Here is a 21985-nt window from a genome sequence, read left to right as displayed (position 1 = left end):
AAATAACCCTGTATTCAGAGGCTCCGTGCCTAGGCTATTCATTTATTTGAATTGATTAATCTTATTACACGTTTACAGTTTTAAGCTTTGGGAAAGGATCGCACCAGTGTTGGGATGGTTTGGGTAGATTTTCCATGGCGGCATTTTGTTCTGCTACAGCTCGCCCTCAGTGTAGTTCAGTCCGAGGACCAGCTCTCAGTGGACGATATCGTAGCCAAGGCTATCGACAATGGCTACAGAAACTTGAAGTTCGAACGAACGTGCGCCAATACAGACGACCAAGTTAAGTGTCTTAAAAGTTCCGCGCCTGGATTTCTCGAGAGAAAATTAAGTCAAAATTTGGACTAAGTCTTAGATTTTACTCAAATTTTGACTGCTCAAATAAAATAAAACTCGAACTTAAGTTATAGCTTTTTTCGAGAAATCCAAGTCGGGTCTCATTGCAACATCGAAATCATGTCCCTGGTATGAGTGAAAAATTTTCGTCGGAACGTAAAACAAAACAAAGAAAGGGAAATTATATTTTAAAGAGTAACTTAAACAAATAAACCACAAAAATGATAAATGTATCATCTACCATGTTTTGTGAGTAGATTTGTTTTAATTTTTTTTTGAATTTGAATAATTAAAGGTTTATGTTTGGTTCTTGTAATGTTAGTTTTAAGTGTGTTTTGAATTATGAGTATAGGTTTAATTTATATACAAAATTACAATAGAATATCTAAAGTAAATGGGTTTATGAAAACAATATTTTTAGAATCTTTTGTCTCAAATTATAATGGAATTTTGAAGCAAAATAAGACGAGGAAATAAATTCTAAACGTGTATTCTGTATATATACTTAAAATGACAAATCCAACAAAAGTTGTGCTTAACTTTTAGTGCTGACCATTTACCCCAATTACATGGGGTAAGTGGACATTGTTTTCTTATTCATCTTCAAAGGTCATATTTTCAAAACCATTTGAAGTAAGATGAATTTGTAAAATGTTTTTAAATTACAAAGGGACAAGAGTGACCTACAAGTTTTTATAACTAAGGAAAAAAATATTCTAAATTAGAAGCCCACATAATCTAATTAAGCCCTTAATGTGTCCATTTACCCCAATTGCTCCTATACATATATAATTCAGGCACTATATAGAAATATTTATTTCCACGGAGACATAATTTTGCGGTTTCTCCGCTGCAGTACGAGATTTCGCTTCGTTGCGTATGGTTTACATGAACATACATGACATACTTTAAGTACGCTGGTATGAAAGTACGCGGATTTTATCTTGCCGCGTACTTAGCGAAAAAGTACCGTAGGGTAGGCAGGCCCATCCGGTGTGTTTATCTGTACAGTGTAGACAGAACATCCTGTGTGTTTATATGTACAGTGTAGACAGGACATCCGGTGTGCTTATCTGTACAGTGTAGACAGGACATCCGGTGTGTTTATCTGTACAGTGTAGACAGGACATCCGGTGTGTTTATATTTACAGTGTAGACAGGACATCCGGTGTGTTTATATGTACAGTGTAGACATCCGGTGTGTTTATCTGTACAGTGTAGACAGGACATCCGGTGTATTTATCTGTACAGTGTAGACAGGACATCTGGTGTGTTTATCTGTACGGTGTAGACAGGACATCTGGTGTGTTTATCTGTAAAACTATCATCATCATAGTCATCGTCTTCGTCATCTTTATCATCAAAGTAACATTTCATATACAAAGTGCATGATTAATATAGCGTTTGAGATTGGTAAATTTTAAAAATCTATAAAAGATATAATTACACGAATGAGAAATAAACATGCATGGGCAATGTCAGCCACAATACCGAAGTTGCCATGGTAACCATGACAATCTCAAAATTTTGTATTTACATGAAAACACTATCATATTCACTATCTATTTTGCAAAAAATTCTCTAAATCCCTTTGAATTAAAACGAAATTCGAAATGATCCTGAAAAACGAGTATCCATTTATATTCTTTAAATTTTAATCGTCATTGAAGTAAATAAAGCGACCAAACGGCGCTTTTGAAAGAACAGTATTTGAGAAAATAGGAGACGAAATTAGATGAAAAAATATCGAACAAATTGTGACGTTTTTCCTGAATGGATAGAAGAGATGTTCCGCTAACTGTGAAACGTTCCATCTTATGTCGTGCAAACCTCACCTCAAAAACTTTACATTACGTTCAGTTACCATTTCCTCATGATAAACTTCTTCCAAATAGGTCATACAGTTACCAAAATAAAAATCCAATTTTAGGCCCAAAAATTAATCAATTAATAAATAGTTTCTCAGGCCCCGTCGCATCCAATGAAAAGGTATCGCATGATTGTGTTTCTTGCAATTTTTATATATAAATGAGGTAATTCTTGTATTTATATGAAACTTCCAGAAGGTTTTAATAAAATTGAAAGTATCTTTTTGATCAAATAATTATTGAATGTATAATCATTTAAGAATAATTGGATACTCATTTAAGAATAATATTATATAGTTGATAGTAAGCAATGTCAAGCCATCATTTTTTTTAATAAAAATAAAAATTCCATTGCTTATTCTACATAAATATATACATGATAAAGAAAGGTAACTCATGCTTCATTCATCATAAAAAGGAAAGACAACTCGTGCTACAGTCGACAGAACTTCCAAAAGTGCTACAGTCAAAATGTTTGGCCTGAGAAACTATATATTGTTGTTTTTGGCCTTATCTTTGAATTTTATTTTCAGAACTTCCAAAAGACGAAGATAAGTTGTTTACCTTCATTAGAAAACAAAAAGCATTCGAGGAAAAGACATCAAACGCTGGAAGGCTATTTATAGAAGTCAACAAAGAGTTAGTCAAATTGTAGGTAATATTACTCACAGCTACAGTCCCGCCAGTGACATAAGCGTTGTTGGGGGTCATACAGGTTTAACATAAACTGGTTCTCTTTCGTTGCTTTCAGTCGCTGCCCTTTGGACAACAGTCTCGATTGAAGTCAGCATTTCGCAAATGCTATGGTCGTTAGTTCGTCAATATAACCTATCATTGGGTCAAATGCTGTCTGACATGTTTCATACCGATTGTTAGGCCGTTCTTGGCACACTGATTTGAACTACGGATAACTCCGTTTACCTGATCAAGATATAGGGCTCACGGCGGGTGTGACCGGTCGACAGGGGATGCTTACTCCTCCTAGGCACCTGATCCCACCTCTAATGTGTCCAGGGGTCCGTGTTTGCCCAACTATCTATTTTGTATTGCTTGTAGGAGTTATGAGATTGATCACTTCGTTATCTTCACCTTTCACTATGCAGTGGAGGGACCAGTTTGGGTTTAACCATGTCTTAGTATTTCTGTACGAAAATGTTGCACGTCAAAAATCTTTCGATTTAACACTTTTATTCATGTACATGCCCAACGAATTGTTACTTTGCAAAAAAAGGATGGAGGGGGGGGGGGGGTACCGTGTTTGCTATTACGTAGTCTACAGTCTAGTCTTGTGTTTTAAGTAAAACAACAACAATAATTCAGCGCATTTGTCCACAGATCCGGGAAAAATATTCATCAGTTGGTCAGATCGAAGGCTTATCGGGAATCTTTTGCTCGACAGTTTTGTCGGCGCACATCACTAAGGTGCTCGGATTTCGTGAATTCACCGTATCGTTCCGCTGATGGCCGATGTAACAATGTCTTGTATCCCACACTTGGCTCCAGAGGGTCGATACAGTCACGCTACCTTCCACCTCAGTATGAAGACGGTAAACAAAAGTCACGTGCTCTTTATAAAACAACACCAGCAGTTCACACCCTAGGCTTGCTCATGTCTCTATGTTGTTTTCATTACTTTATCTTTTCGTCCAAATTTTACTGTGTTTCAGAACTATAAATCTCTGCACTGATTATTAAACATAGAGACTTGAGCACTTTAACTTCCTGTTGGTACAGGTCCGTGACCAGGATCTTTCAGGGGGTCCGAATGTAGATGACTTCCGAGAGGTTGGTGTGAATATCTGGACTGGGAAGGGGTTCGATCCTTAACATACGAAACTGAGTTACGTGTACAGTAAAAGAGACTAAAGGTAGAAATACGTATGAAAGTAATGGGGTTCGATGTTGATTTTGTGTCGATATTGCCCGACAGATTTCAAAGGATGGGGCTGAGAACGCACCCTTCTGGTTACGGACCTGAAATGTATCAATCCCATTCAGTTTACGAAGAATAATATTGGATCATCTCAGTGATCTTAAAATGGAGTTCGCTAGAGAGAGAGAGAGAGAGAGAGAGAGAGAGAGAGAGAGGGGGGGGGGGGAGAGAAAGAGACTGATATGCATGAATAATCGTGATTTAATTAAGCTAGAGTAATTTTATAAATTCGATGTATCTGTAGGTATCACTGAACCCAGATCAAAGTCCGGAACCGGAAAACCGCTATTAAATCCACGGATAATTAGTAACGAGATGTTCCGGGGTTTAGGAGCCACGGAGGTCACCCCTAAAGACAACAAATTGTCTCTGATGACCTTTACTTGGGGTCAATTTACAGACCATGACATAGTGCTGACCCCTGTGTCAACAAGTAAGTGGAACCATATATTTATTTCACGTTACAAAAAGATTAAATATAAGTTTATAATTATTTCACGTCACAAAGTGTAAATTATTGTTAGGGTAACTCCATACTCGCAGTTTTATCTGATACAAATTTCAAAAGTGTATTTATTTCCATTCATTTGAGTTAAAACCAACAAATTATCAAATAAAATACATAGGTCATCACACTTTTTACGATGTGAGACATACATAAACAGAATCATATATCAACGTCAGAAAATTGCAATTTTCCTTAAACAGCGTTATCAAAATGTCATAAAAAAACAATAGCATTCATAACAATTTCATAAAAGTGTATCTTCACAAAGATATACAAAATGTCTGTAAAAACTAAAGGAAATCCATCGCACAATAACCTTGATAAAGAAATGAATAGAAAGAGAGTTATTACCCTTGGATTCAATATTTTGAGACATATCATTGATTATTCATCTGTAGCTTAGACTTTTGAAATAGTTTACTTTTAGCAAGATTTTTTACAATAACTATCTGAAAATACTCCAACAAAATTTATGTTCCTATCATGCATAAATCTAAATAAATCATTGATTTTGCAAAATCTGATGACATCATAGGAGGTTGGAATGACTTTAAATGTATATTGTAACTATAAAAAAGATTAGATATAAGCTTATAATTATTTCACGTCACAAAGTGTAAATTATTGTTAAATGTATATTGTATCTATAAAAAAGATTAGGTTTAAGTTTATCGAACTTGTTTCTGAATCCTGCTGCTATTGATTATCATAGACAGCTATTAAACACGTATAATGACCGGTTACATGAGTGTTGATTATTATAGACAGTCAGTAAACACGTATAATGGCCGGTTACATGTGTATTGATAATTATAGACAGTCATTAAACACGTATAATGGCCGGTTACATGTGTATTGATTATTATAGACAGTCAGTAAACACGTGTAATGACCGGTTACATGGGTATTGATTATTATAGACAGTCAGTAAACACGTATAATGGCCGGTTACATATGTATTGATTATTATAGATAGTCAGTAAACACGTATAATGGCCGGTTACATATGTATTGATTATTATAGACAGTCAATAAACATGTATAATGACCGGTTACATGTGTATTGATTATCATAGACAGTCAGTAAACACGTATAATGACCGGTTACATGTGTATTGATTATCATAGACAGTCAGTAAACATGTATAATGGCCGGTTACATGTGTATTGATTATTATAAACAGTCAGTAAACACGTATAATGACCGGTTACATGTGTATTGATTATTATAGGCAGTCATTAAACACGTATAATGGCCGGTTACATGTGAATTGATAATTATAGACAGTCAGTAAACACGTGTAATGACCGGTTACATGTGTATTGATTATTATAGACAGTCAGTAAACACGTATAATGGCCGGTTACATATGTATTGATTATTATAGATAGTCAGTAAACACGTATAATGGCCGGTTACATATGTATTGATTATTATAGACAGTCAATAAACATGTATAATGACCGGTTACATGTGTATTGATTATCATAGACAGTCAGTAAACACGTATAATGACCGGTTACATGTGTATTGATTATCATAGACAGTCAGTAAACATGTATAATGGCCGGTTACATGTGTATTGATTATTATAAACAGTCAGTAAACACGTATAATGACCGGTTACATGTGTATTGATTATTATAGACAGTCAGTAAACACGTATAATGGCCGGTTACATGTGTATTGATTTTTATAGATTATAGACAGTCAATAAACATGTATAATGACCGGTTACATGTGTATTTAATGTGTCTATCACATGCATGTAAGTTTGTGAAGCAATTTTTGAAGTCGGAGAAGGTTACCGTCTTGCCACACCCACCATACTCTCCAGATCTAGCCCCATGCAACTTTTTCCTTTTTTCCAAAACTTAAAAAGTTAACAAGTTCTTATCTGGTTGTTCCATAATTTTGTAATATAGTATGTCTGTCTGTCGTCTGTAAACGAACTCATCCTTCTGTTTACCAATGTTTAATAAATCTAATCTACCTACATGTATACTGTTCCATTCTATTGTACCCCTATCACAATCTTATAATATTTTGACATTTTAGATATCACTATCAAAATCTTATAATATTTTGACACTTTATATATCACTATCACAATCTTATAATATTTTGACATTTTAGATATCACTATCACAATCTTATAATATTTTGACACTTTATATATCACTATCACAATCTTATAATATTTTGACACTTTAGATATCACTATCACAATCTTATAATATTTTGACACTTTAGATATCACTATCACAATCTTATAATATTTTGACACTTTAGGTATCACTATCACAATCTTATAATATTTTGACACTTTAGATAGCATCATTATAGTCTTATAATATTTTGACACTTTAGATATCATCATTATAGTCTTATAATATTTTGACACTTTAGATATCATCATTATAGTCTTATAATATTTTGACACTTTAGATATCATCATTATAGTCCTATAATATTTTGACACTTTAGATATCACTATCACAATCTTATAACATTTTGACACTTTAGATATCAGTAATTCTCATAATCTTTTAACAAAGTTTGGATATGACAAAGGCTTACCTTGGGGGTTCGCCATAACCGTATTTTACTGTGTTTGTCTATTTTTTAAAGATGAGAACGGAGACGAACTAGACTGTTGTGGAAAGGATGCCAAGTAGTGAGTGTAACGTACATGTTTCTTTCATGCGCCCCTTAGTGTATCCCTTAATGTGCCTCTTAGTGCCCCTTAATGTGCCTCTTAGTGCCCCTTAATGTGCCTCTTAGTGCCCCTTAATGAGGAATAATACTCCAGAGACATTGATATGAATGAGAAGTGGAAGATGTGTACAATGATATTTTGCAGTTGAAAACTAACAAATTTACTTTATTCAGTCCAAAAAAAAAAAAATGCAAAGTAAATCTGAATTTTTTTTAGAGCCCCTCCTAAACTCGAATTCACGATTTACAGATCAGCAGTTGACGTGTTAACCGACTGACCTACCTAGCTAGGCGATTAAAAACGAATATACAAGTATTACTAATATCTATAGTTTCTTTCAAAGGGAAATAAGCCATGATGACGATGTAATATATCTCATTAAGGAGGTACTCTACATCGTCATAATGGCTGACTTCCTTTTAAAACATGGATGAAAATATGAATATCAGCAATATTTGCATATTCATTTTTTTTAAAAATCATCGCATAGCTGACTAGCTCATTAGCTTAACATGTCGACGACTGAACTGTATATCGTGGGTTCGAGTACTGTAGGAGTTTTCTATTTTTTCCCAGATTGCTTTCTGCTAAAACTACATTTTTGACTATATAAAGTAAATTTGAAAGTTTTTGATTTCAAAATATTATTTTACATTTCCTCCTCTTCTCATCCATATCAAATTTATCTGGTGTAACATACATCCTTAATTAAAGCGCCACTATTTCTTTCGGGTGCACACTAGATGTTTTTAGAGTTAAGTATAAGTGCATTTGCACTTCGAACATACGATCAAAAATATGAACCATATCTACTAGTTATCATTTTTTTTAGTCTCGACTGTCTCCCAATTTCCATACCAGCCAGTGACCAACATTTCAGAGGACGCCAGCGCTGTATGACCTTCTCAAGGTCGATGCCAGCGGAGTCATTCGATGGTTGTGCTCCAGGTAAAACTATCTAAATCACATCAGAGCAATACTCCCAGCACAGGTCCGGGTATATCGTAAAATAATAACACAATCACAGAAACGCTAACGTATAGACATATAAAAAATGTAAGGTGAAGATAACGTACAGTGATCAATCTCATAACTCCTATAAGCAATACAAAATAGATAGTTGGGCAAACACGGACCCCTGGACACACCAGAGGTGGGATCAGGTGCCTAGGAGGAGTAAGCATCTCCTGTTGACCGGTCACACCCGCCGTGAGCCCTATATCCTGATCAGGTAAACGGAGTTATCCGCAGTCAAAATCAGTGTGCCAAGAACGGCTTAACAATCGGTATGAAACATGTCAGACAGCATTTGACCCAATGATAGGTTGTACTGACTAAGTAGATCGTTATAACGACCACAGAATTTGCGAAATGCTGACTTCAATCGAGACTGTTGAAATCCCTGTACCATCATCTTGTTTGTCAGTAGCTTACCTCGATTTAAAAACTGACTATACGCAGAACAAGCTCTTGCATATCGAATCAGTTGAGATATATAAACACCATAATTATGTAGGTGATAATGGAATATTGCTACATAAATATGGGAAGTTGACGATACAAGCTTCTATTTTATTTAAAAAAACGAGTTTATCATGCGTAATACACATAATATACAATGTACCTGTGATGCATCAGGTTCAGGGGTCATGATCAATTTCATCATTTTAGTTTTATTATGAAAATATATACTGTAATCCGATACCTAGAAATGAATGTTGAATTCCTCTCAGGTTATGAATCCAGATATTAGAATCCTGGCTCCACCGCCATAAAACTTACTAGATGAACTCACTTTTAATCTCAGTCTTAGTTTTTCGCTATTTCTTTCTTTCATAAAATTGAAACCTAAATTACAGTTGAGCTCCTCTAAGTTTTATAATCGGGGAGTCTGATCACGTGTTTGATTGTGTCACCAAAAGCGCAGGCGCAAAGGAATAGCTTCATTTCGATCGGTATCAACGCCACGACTACAGCTTACAACAGAACATTTAGGCTGAAAATTTATACCTTGTATCAGATCGATACATGATTATATTTTTACAGGTCATCGGGAGCAGGTGAACCGTCTGACGTCATTCATTGACGCTGGGAATGTGTACGGGGACAGCCTATCATCTCACGCCTTGCTTAACGCGCCAAATGGTATATATTCAATATTTCCTGTTGTCTGTTTACATCGTAACAAAATTAAAACTATTCATGTTGGGATTTTCTCTTCTTTTGTTGGAGATCCTTTCTCTTCAGGGAACTTTAAGTTGATGTTGAATTTCTCTGTGTAGGCTGTTTAAACACAACGCAAAACAATTTATTGCCACCGGGAGGTGTCTGCAAAATTCTCACCAATGACCGAGACCATTGTCCAAGAGCAGGTTAGAAAAGTCATATCTGTTGTTTCTTTCTTCGTGTTCGAAAATCTATTAATTTTTTTTCATATTCACAATACTTTGCCGAGTCCTTAAAGGGGCATGGACACGATTTGAGCTGAAAATGTTCAACTGTTATTTTTCCATTTTTTAATGTTTACAAACATTGAAAAATGGAAAAAATAAAACATGAAAATGTTCACTTCAAATCGTGTCCATGCCCCTTTTGAGATAAAATAATCAAATCTTTGGTAGGGGACGAGAGAGTGAGCGAGAACCCTTCTTTGGGAGGGATGCACGTAATATGGGTTAGGCAGCACAACCAGATCGCTCAACACCTGACTAATACCACAGCTTGGTCTTCCTTTAAAGTTTTCCAAGAAACACGCAAAATTATCGGAGCAATGATGCAGCGAATCACATACGGGGAATACCTACCCAAGATTCTGTCACCAAAGACGATGACAAGGTAAGCATTTTTAGCGAAGGTCATAACAAGGTTGAGATTGGAAAAAAAAGATGATGAGGAAGATGGTACCATGAAGCATTACAAGAGAGATAGTACAACAGAGCATGACAAGGTAGATATTAAAAAGGAACATAACAAGGTAGATATCAAATGAATATCAACAGAAAGTAGAGATGACCAAGTTTGAAATTATACCGAAGTTTCTGACATAGTAGATATTACCAAAGAACGGTACCGTAAAGATTACCAAACATTATATTAAGTTTGAAATTTCCAGTTGTCATAGCAAAGTAGAGACTGCCAAAAGTGTAACAAAGGAAGAGATTACCTATTGTAAAAACAAGACAGAGGTTATCCAAGATCATGATATGGTCCAGATTAGGAGTTTGTTTTATGTTCCGTTTGAGAATTTTTCACTCGAGTAGAGATGTAATCAGGTTTAGATTAGTGAGATGGTGAAAAGGCAATGAAATGGTAGCGATGACCAAAACCATGTTAAGGTACAGGCTAATCAGAGGTCACGAAAATAAAGGGTTTTACTAACATGGACTCACGGCGGGTGTGACCTGTCAACAGGGGATGCTTACTTCTCCTAGGCATCTTATCCCACCTCAGGTATGTCCAGGGGTCCGTGTTTGCTCAACTCTCTATTTTGTATTCCTTATAGGAGTAATGAGATCGATCATTGTTTTTTAATCTTAACCTTTCATGGTAAAGGTTTACCAAGAACCAACGCAAGTGTACCAGAGACCATAACAAGGTCGGGTTTTCCCCTCAATGCTACAGTGGAGCTTACCAACAACCATAAAAAGGTACGTTTACCACTCAATGCTACGGTGGAGCTTACTATAAAAAGGTAGGTTTACAGGGGGAAAACATAGCAAGCTAAACAAGCTAAAAGGTGTAAAAAAGAAAAAAAAAAAAAACTAAGGTGGGGTAGACCAAAGATTAAACCAGTCGCGGCAAACTAGTGGTAGTGCGCTCGTTTGGCAACCGGGAGTTCAGGGTTTGAGTCTGCGCATGACCAATTTTTCAACCCGGACAGGCCACTGACAAAAAAGTTCATGTTACAGGGTATTCAACAGTCTAATTTATATTCAACGGTTTGCAAATTCTATCGATATAATTATCTTGTTTACAAATGCAGTTTGTCGTTGAATCGAATATTGTCTGACGTATTGCATACTTAGTCTAGTTGTTTGGCCTTTCTTTTCGTACTGAATTTGACTACAGATTACTCCGTTTTCCTTATCAAGACAGAGGGTTTACGGTGGCTGTGACCGATCAATAGGGAGTGCTTACTCCTCTTACACACCTGTTTCCACCTCTAGAGTTTCCAGGGATCTGTTTTCCGTGTTCATTTTCTATTCTCTGCAGAATTTATACTATTGATCACTGTTCCTTATCTTCACCTTTTCCCTGCTCGAACCTAATATGATGTTTAACATAGTGACTGTTTCTTCGCCAAGCATCCAGCATTAGACGTAAAAGGTATGGGTCTTTCGGATATGATCTTAAAGATGGAGGCCTCTTGTCATGATAGCCGTTGTTACGAGATATGCATGCTGTTACTTTTAAGTACAGTATAAGAAATTGGGGTGCCACAAAATACACAGCCTTCACCCCAGCAGATAACGAATAATTGTGTATTTTATTGAACTGATTGATTCATTTTTTGTTTCAGGTGCAGCCTCTACCTCAAGAAATCGGGCTACGAGACACAGTATGACCAGGAGATTGACCCTTCAGTCAAAAACGTGTTCGCGGCAGCTGCCTTCCGATTCGGACACTCACAGGTTTATTCTCCATTGCTAATATCATCACTTCATTTCCCAGGAAAAATTTAAAAAGTCACGTGAAAGACCTTCATGTAAAGGTTTTCAAACTATACCTACCAGGCAGATGAAAATATCGTTGTTGAATAAAATGACACAAATTTCTCCCGAGATTTCATAAAAAGTAACGAGAGATCTTTTCTCTAACATTGAATTAAATACCTTACGCTTGATATGACAAATGAAATCGCCAAAAGGAAGTCAGAATTAATTTAAAATTTTTACCTATAAGTGGTTGTTTTTTTTTTTTTTTTCGTCCTGGGCTTTCGTCTCGTAAAGAAATATAGAATTAAATATAAGGAGAATTATTTAAGCGTCATTTAGTGCTGTTCAATGTCGGTTAACAACGTGGAAAGGATGTAGGTCTAACTACGCATGACTAAAAATTCAAATGTGGAACGAATGTAGGTCTAACTGCGTGTGACTAAAAATTCAATGTGGAACGAATGTAGGTCTAACGGCGCATGACTAAAAACTCAATGTGGAACGGATGTAGGTCTAACTGCGCGTGACTAAAAATTCAATGTGGAACGAATGTAGGTCTAACTGCGCATGACTAAAAACTCTCGCGGTTGAACTTCGCCATACTTTAGATAGACTCCCATCTGAAGTTTGTGATTTTTGGGGTTTCTTTCACTAATTATAAACCACGTGGGTGTAGTTAATAATACTAGATACACCCAGCAGGGATAAGGTTGACATCAATTTAATAATGATTAAAAATTACGTCACACATGTAACTTTGGTCAGAATGACACAATAAATTGAAATTAACACAATGTAACTTTTAATAATAGAATTTTGAAACTAACATTTTTCAAATGGGCGGATCGAAGAGGTTTTGGTTCAACAAGTGTTTGTGGATTGCGTTTGGGGCCTCAAAGAGGCGAAGCGCTCTCCCCATCTAGAAGATTGAAAGCTTTAAAAAGGGGGGGGGGGGTCAATCCAAAGTTTATTCAGTAACATGACCCGTCCATTTTTTAGATTCCACCAGAGTATTCATTCAGGGACACCGCAAGTCTCTAGATACCACCAGAGTATTCATTCAGGGACACCGCAAGTCTCTAGATACCACCAGAGTATTCATTCAGGGACACCGCAAGTCTCTAGATACCACCAGAGTATTCATTCAGGGACACCGCAAGTCTCTAGATACCACCAGAGTATTCATTCAGGGACACCGCAAGTCTCTAGATACCACCAGAGTATTCATTCAGGGACACCGCAAGTCGATGTACTTAGTCTATATAGATATCCCACAAAAGCTTGACAACATGATATTCTTTTGAAACTATTGGCTACCCATTCAGTTCCTGTAGTGTCCTCTAGATCCTTCACAAGAGGTCTACAACAGGAACATGAAAATCTGATGTATTATTCTTTAGATACCACCAGAGATATGAAAATCTGATATATCATGTATTCTCTAGATACCACCAGACACACGAAAATCTTGTATATTATGTATTATTCCCTTGATACCACCAGAGAAACGAAAATTCTGTATATTGTGTATTCTCTAGATACCACCAGAGACACGAAAATCTTGTATATTATATATTCTGTAGATACCACCAGAGCTTGGCTACCTATTCAAAGACATGACAAGGCGGACCTTTAAGCTGGAAGACACCCTTATGGATCCGCACCTGGTGGTGACGGAGGAGGGGGCGTATCTATCCGATCTCGTTAGATTTGTATTACAGAACAGCTCCAGATTAGTAGATAGGTCAAGTATACAGATTTGCCGTACATTTCTCAATATACATTCCCTCTTCAATATTTAACAACTGATTATATTTTTTTTTTTTTGGTCTCAGCATCATTGTTAAATCAACGCTTTCATTCTGAGAGTCCATGCGTTGTTTGGGGGGATCTTTTTTTTTTTTTTTTTAATTAACGCATGTCATGATAAAATTGATGCAGATTTTCTATATAGTGGTATGGACCCTGTAGTACTAAACCGTCATCAATTTCAAGTCAGCATTTGATACATTACTGATCAGTTCATATTATTAAAACTTTTCTTTTCTTTTATAACAAAATACCAGACATATTGAACCAGCGGTCCGAAATACACTGTTCGTGGATTTCAAGGGACGTAGTTTTGATCTTGGGGCCCTGAACATACAGAGAGGGCGTGACCACGGCCTGCCCCCCTACACCGCCTGGAGGAAGCATTGCGCCCTGTTTGTACCTACTTCATTTGAACAATTGGTGGATCATGATGTCCAAACACGTGAAAAACTCTCCAATGTCTACGAGTAGGTGAAGATATTATTCATAAACATTTTATCGTGGAGGTATATCTGTACCGGTATGCAAACTACAAATTGATTTTAAGATTTTTAAAAAATCAAAGCCATCGAAGATTCCGCTACGCTTTTTACAAATTCCGTGATCTGCACGATTGTGGCTAGATTGTGGAACTTACTGAATGGGTTTTAAAAACATCAAGTGTATATGGTATACATATATATGATCTATATAATCAGGATATTTTGCAAGAGAAAATACATCTTCTCTAGCCAACGCTTTTCGGTCCACTCCACTCCGCTCCGCATTTACGGACCGAAAATGGAGAAAATAATCTGTAAGAGAAAGTAATTAACAGTACTTAAAAACAAAGATATTGAGTGTATATCTTTGACATTTCGTGCTAACTGATCAAATAGTGATACCGGTATACCGAGGGATTTGTACCACTGTTCTTTGTTGGCATGAAGGCGCATTGCTTGTTGGCGTGAGAGCGCGAAGGCGCGTTGCTTGTTGGCATGAGAACGCGAAGGCGCGTTGCTTGTTGTTGACGTGACGGCGTGTTGTGACTAACGCGCAGTCACGCTTTTGCAAATGGCCCTATCCGGACACCATAGTCTCCCCTCTTTCAGAAGAGACATGTTTTTGTACTTTCCGTCCGTCCGTCTGTCTGTCACTAAATCTTGTGAACGTTTCTCGTCCTATATGGCTTATCGGATAGATTTGAAACTTTTTACAATATTTCATTGCAGATGTGCATATTATTGGAATAGAAAGATCCAATTATTTTCCTAAAAGTTATAGTGAATCTAAGAGGGGTGGAGGATGTTAGAATAGCTTGTGGACACTTCTCCTATATGGCTTATCCGATAGACTTGAAATGTTATACAATACTTCAATGCCATTTGCGGATGTGCATATTGCAGGGACAGGAGGATGCTAATGTTGTCCTTAATATAATGGATCTGAGGGGTGGAGGGGGTAGAATAGTTTGTGAACACTTCTCCTATGTTTCTTATCGGAGTTCATAATGACTATGTTCCTGCTTATGCTTTCTCCACCATACCGTGCAGTACATTAAGGGGAGGAGCTTTCATTTGGAGCACTTCCAATTTGGGGGCTGGGGAGACATCTGTTTTTCATAAGAACAATCTCTAGTTATTTCAAGTACAATATGTAGATGCATTTCAGTGATATCATACGTCAAATGCGTAACTGAATTTTTTTCTGACGTTAAAAATATTGACTTGATGATTAACTATTCTCAATTATTAATGAATCACAATTTGCTTAGCTTCTTGGGAAAAGAAAATTCAAACAATTTTGCATAATGAAGTGAAACATCATAAAAATTGGATTAATATTGGCCTCACAATAAGTTTTTTTAAATATAAAAATTGGTTTTTCAGTGTAATACGTATATATCGAGAAAAAATGAAATGATTACTGACGGACTTTTAACACCCACAATATTGGATAATTTTCTGCGTTATTTGTCGATTCAATAAGTCAATAAATGTCAGCGGTATTAATCTTTAATATTCATGACAAAAGTCTCTTTGATTTCTAAACGTCATTGTTATTCCCTGAGAGGTTACATATGAAAAGAATGTCAAGAGGGGTGCGTCAAAAATGTGGTTTCAGTCACTAGTACTGGGTACGCCCATCATTAGCTTAATAACGGCGTGTCGATGACGTGTCATTGACTGATAGACATTCCGGATGGTCCTTTGAGGAATGTCCTGCCGCTTTTCCAACAATACCTCCTCTCAAGTTCTTGTAGAGGCTAAAGCGGGTGGCTGTTGCACACGTCTAGCTACATCTTCGCTAGTCAAGGGTTTACGATCCGATCCGCTTCTCTACACGCATTTTCATTGGTTGAATATGATGTAATCCAAACAGAGTTTGTTTTCTTCATCCGCTAGAGGACGCCATTCAAAGCTACGAAAAACGCACTAACACAACCAAGACTTGTAAAGAAGCGAAGCGGATCGTAAACCTTTGGCTAACGAAGATGGTCTACCAAGCTTGTCCCACAAACCAATTCGGGGCATAGCGAGTCAATCAAGAACGTTGGTGTCGTTCGTTTGAAGGAAATTTTATTCGATCTTGTTGTGTGCGTGCGCGCATTGTCCTACTGTACCGTCACACATTCTCTCACCGGAGAGCGCGTTACGCAAGCTTCCCTTACACCTCTGTCAACGCTTGGAATCACGTGATAATATAATTACATGATATAAACAGTTATTCTTGTTTCCTTTCCCTTTAAAAGTTCTGGCAACAGGTGATGCGCCAAGCTCTTTTTATAGCCCACTGGCACTTTTTTAAAGTAAATTTTTATAATTTAGCTGTTTGTCTTTTATTTTTCAAGTTTTATCGTATTTTTTACAGCCTTTCTTACTTTTGATTCCATATTTACATTAAATATCCACCATGTGAATGCCCTACATTCATACGCATATTACTAAGTAGTTTCAAATTTAGGATATGAAAACAGCGATTTTAATCTCTTTACAATAAGCATCAATTTAATGGCACCAAAATCATTTCATAATATGATTCAAAACATAAGTGTTCGATATTAGAAACTTTCAAGATTTCTGTAAAAAGCCGTTGACTGAGCGTTGACAAAGATATAGTGCGAGCAGCGCATGGAACTCTCGGTAGAGAACGGTACCGGCAGTGGTACGGTTTAAGTTGTAACCCTTTGTAAGGTCTTCGGCAGCGGATCTCAATAGTTTTTCAATGTTCTGGATACTGTACGTTCTAGGATGAATCGACCTACCATGACGTCTAGTCGTTTACCTTGGCAGCAACCGTAAACCTACAAGTAACGTTGCCGGAAGTCGGTTGTTGACGCATCTTCCCAAGTCAGGAGCGGATCAGAAACCCTTGAATTGGGAAGATGTTGGGGACGTGACGTTGTCACATACGGTATTCGGCATGCAGAACACCGACCGCTTGATTGAGCATTCCATTGTTTAAGCGCCGTTTAATCTTCTTTTTTTTTAAACTCTACTGTTGGTTTTGCATCTACAAACATCTGCAGAATTGTTTATTACGGCAGAAATTGGTTTCACCTTTTCATTACTTTTGAATAGCGCCCGAAAAAGTTCGTAAAAAATCATCGAGCATCGAGCAGGACGTTAAAACCGATTGCAACCGCAATAGATATAAAGATATCAACAAAAAATATTTGAAAAAAAGATGTGTTGCGTTTTTTAAATTCCACAACGTATAAGTAAACATCACATGCTATTAATGATCAGAATCACCAAAGCCCGTGTCCCGGACATTGTACTTGTATATCAAATGTGGCACTTTTAAATTTGTATGGTCCGAATTTCGACATTTTTTTTTCCACCTTGCAAAAACGCTGTTAAATCATTGCACGTGTGTATTTATAAGGCTGTATGACATGTCACATTATTTCAACTGTTTTCACCAGAATTCCATGTTTACAAACAACCTTCACGCGGCCATTTCAGGTGTCAGTCACGTGTCCAGTCATCGGTGGTCTTATCGGGTAGAAAGCTGAGTATTTTGTTACAACAGTACCGTACCATAAGTTTAAAAGAAATAAAAATATATCCTAGTAATTCATTGTTTTAGCTCTTTCAGCCTGAAAGTTAGACAGTTGCGTCTGAGTTATATACATGATGTTGGGATTTCTTTGACGTGCGTGGTCCCGTGTGGATCCGGGTTAGAATAAGGCGAATAAATGGAGTGGTCCTTCGGATGAGGCCTCATAAACCGAGGCCCTGTGTCACAGCAGGTGTGGCGCGATAAAGATCCCTCCCTGCTCAAAGGCCGTAAGCGCCAAGCATAGGCCTACATTTTGCAGCCCGTCACCGGTAATGGTGATGTCTCCATCTGAGTGAAATATTCTCGAGAGGGACGTTAAACAATATACAATCAATGAACTGACGCGCGTGAGGCTATTTATAGACGCCTAACAGACAATGTATAATTTATGCCTACCCGCTTTTATTTACTATTTAAATAAAAAAAATTTTTTTTTTTTTACAGTTTTCTTTTACATGCAAATGTTTTCAAGCTTGTAATTAAAGGAAAGTTAATAACTCTAAAAACTTCTTAACCTGCTTTAAATAAAAGTAATTTCGTACAAAAACAATACATGAAGTATCACCCTCAAGATAGCAGGCTCGCAAAAACACTTGCTGTCTGATTTATATATTTATATTATTCAATACTCTTATATCATATCATTTATAGGTTAGTTACCGACATTGACGTATTTACCGGGGGGATTTCGGAACTACCGGAGGAGGGCAGTATCTTAGGGCCGTTATTTAACTGTTTGATTGGGAAACAGTTCCGTGATCTGAGATTGGGGGACAGGTACTGGTTTGAGAACCCAGGCGTCGGTGGTTTTACTCCAGGTAAAGTTTATCTATGATTATAAAATAATTAGAAAGACAGACGATGTAAATTCAAGCTACATTAGTTTTAGATATATGCAGAATTATGAACAATTTCTTGTACATATTATCCCGTGGGGATCCGGGTTAGAATAGGTCCTCAGTACCCCTTGCTTGTCGTAAGAGGCGACTAAATGGAGCGGTCCTTCGGAAGAGACCGCAAAACCGAGGTCCCGTGTCGTAGCAGGTGTGGCACGATAAAGACCCCTTCCCTGCTCAATGGCCATAAGCGCCGAGCATAGGCCTAAATTTTGCAGCCCTTCACCGGCAGTGTTGACGTCTCCATATGAGTGAAATATTCTCGAGAGGGACGTTAAACAATATTAAATTAATCGATCAATCTTGTACATATTCTTGCTATCAATTATCATTTTTAAAAAAAATCACTTTCCTTACGGTATTTCTAGTGTCCGTGGCGTCCTAAGGAATCTCGACGCAATATGCGATGAACACTCGACATAATTCCGTCATAGTTAAAATTAGAAAAAGTATATATGTCACGTGATAATATATATATTTTCAAAGTTGTTGCTTTCGATATCTCTACCAGTTGAATAACCATTTTCTCATGAATGTAAACAATATGCGTATGAATCTTGATAAAAATAGTACGACTATGTTAACTACTGGGAATATTCCGACAGAAATGGAAGTAAAATGTAAATATCAGAAATATATTTCCTTTTTTTTTTTTTTAAATGCATGACGGCATGAACAAGAAAGCTTCATGCCAGCATACTTTTCATGAAGAGCGTATGTCCATGTCCTCGTGTGTTTTCAATAATGAAATTCATATCTGAATTGACTGCTAGTAATTTGAAATATTTCTGTATAATTACATGTTTCAACGGAAATCACTGCGAAATATCGATACTGTTCAATATAAATGCTCGATTCAAATTTCGATTAACTGCCTCGATCTTCGTTTCCATACGTTTTTTTAAAATCAGGTTCGGTAAAAATACTAGTACATCTGGCTTGACCTGTACTTTTTCAAACTTCCACCAGAGTTCGTTTGCACACAAAGAACTATGGGTAGTATTGTACTCTTCTTTTTATATGCACAAGGGACAAAATGGCATCCGATAACCATCAGATTGTCGTTAGCCTCGAGTCTGACAAAAACGATGACCTTCAATCAGTTTAGACTACAGAATCAGCAGGCATCTTACCGTTTGGTGCTTTGGAAACATTTTGATTTAAAAATTGTGACTGAATCATCGTAATTAAATTTTTCTTCAGTTATTGTTGGTTTCTTCTGTGAAGTGTATCGTATCGCAAATATTGAATTGTGGCATAAGTATTGCAATACGTATCGTATCGAGAAAGGGGGCGTATATATCGTTTCAGCCCTAGAATTCACAATCATACATTAAATACAATTATAGGTTCAAACGTTGCAAGAAATTTCAAAATCCATGCAGTAACATGTAAAAGCTTATAGGAATATTGGTTTTCAAAAAAAAACTAATTACATTTCAAATTTTGAACCATGGTTAAAATGAGGACAAAGAAATTTCAGCCTTGAAAAGTTCGGTCTTTGATCGAATTTTGTAAAAATTATTTAACACTTTCACGCAATGGATTATTTCCTTCAACACAATTATTTTTTGCAGGATGTTTAAATTCTAGTATGTCAGTGGTGGTGATTTTATATGTCATGAAATATAGGAAAGATGATGAATCGATGATAATGTTATTGTACTTTTTACAGGACAGCTGCAGGCCATTCGTGGCGTCACCTTGGCTAGCGTCATATGCAATGCTCTCGATATTGGCGAAATTCAGAAGGATGCCTTTGAAATTCCACATGAAGGGTTCGCATAAATATCAAGAAATTTTTATATTTTTAAGAGAAAAAAAATTAGTTAAATCGAAAGAAAATTATGGAAATTAATTGGGAGGGGGTGTAACCAAATGGTAAATAATAAGTTGAAATAGAAGAAAAAAAAACTTCACGAAGAGTACTCTAAACTTTTTATCTAATTTCAGAAATCCGCTCGTTCCCTGCAAAGGTATTCCGAAATTGGATTTAGCAGCATGGAAGACATAAAAACAACAAATGTTTCTGTTCGTGTTGATAAATAAAAAAAATTAAAAAAGATATTTTCTAAATCTGTTTAACAGTGATGTAAAATAGTGTTTTCTGCTTCATTACTACGTCACGTGTAGTCGTCCGTCGTCGTGCGTAACGTTGAACATTTTTAACTTTTCTAAGATTTAACTGAAACTACCGGTATTAGATAGTAGCCTTTTCCCCTAGCCATCTTTCTCCCCGGAAAAATGGCTATATAGTCGATCTTACCCCCATGGAAATGTGGCTATATACATGTAGTAGCATTTCCCCCTTTTATAGCCAGATTACCACCCCACCCCCCACCCCCACCCCCGGAAAACCTACTATATAGTAGATTCCCACCCTCTTTTCATTCCGGTTACGTTTACGGCGGACCATTTTCATACATATTTTTTCCATTCTGAAATTAATCCTTTACTGGCTATTCATTTCTTTTATATCCTAGATGGAGAGTTAATTTCCGCTACTAAGGAATCAACCCGCTTTCTTGCTAGACATGATTCTTAACACCTCATGGGGGATAAATAGGGATTTTTCAATTGAATTAGAGGTTCTTGAGAGGAACACCCCCCCCCCCCCCCACCAACTGTTCTCCGGTCATTGGTGGATTAATAGATGTGAACATGTTATCGATATATAATCGTAACTATTCCAGGCGGTGCAACTCCCAGCTGTACTGTCAGTACTTTGATTTATACATATTCGTTTACAAAATTTCTCGAAAGATGAATTTATTTTGAATCTGACAGATGGACAACGTCATCATACTTTATTCCCATACGAAAAATATTTTGGAATTTTTTTTTTAATTTTTAACATGCACTCCTAAAACTTTTTAGCTCACCTGAGCTGAAAGATTAACTATTATTCATTTTGCCATCTCAATTTATTACATATACATGTTCATACATGTATATTACATGTATCTGCTATCCTAAAAGATTCTAGATTATTTTTAAAAAATGAAAACGAAGACTCGGGGTAGTATTTCGTCCATCTTATATTAAAATCTTTTGCGCAGTAACCCCCCCCCCCCCATATCTATGAAATTTCAAATTTTACTATATATTTACACCCACAAAATGTTGGACCCCCCGGGAAAATTGGGTCCATACCTAAAATATTTAGACCCCCTTGGAAATATTACCTGGATGCACCCCTGACTTAGGTTGGTT

At 36.6% G+C, this 21985-nt stretch overlaps 1 pseudogene; it reads left to right on the top strand.

Annotated features, from left to right (window-relative positions):
* Nucleotides 1-114: 114 nt before the first annotated feature.
* Nucleotides 115-20820, top strand: LOC125665271 (myeloperoxidase-like; annotated as a pseudogene).
* Nucleotides 20821-21985: the final 1165 nt, after the last annotated feature.

The sequence above is a fragment of the Ostrea edulis genome, chromosome 10 (assembly GCF_947568905.1).
Source record: "Ostrea edulis chromosome 10, xbOstEdul1.1, whole genome shotgun sequence".
Taxonomy (NCBI): Eukaryota; Metazoa; Mollusca; class Bivalvia; order Ostreida; family Ostreidae; genus Ostrea; species Ostrea edulis.
The sequence above is the reverse complement of the archived record's forward strand: the minus strand, read 5'-3'. Positions and strand labels throughout refer to the sequence as shown.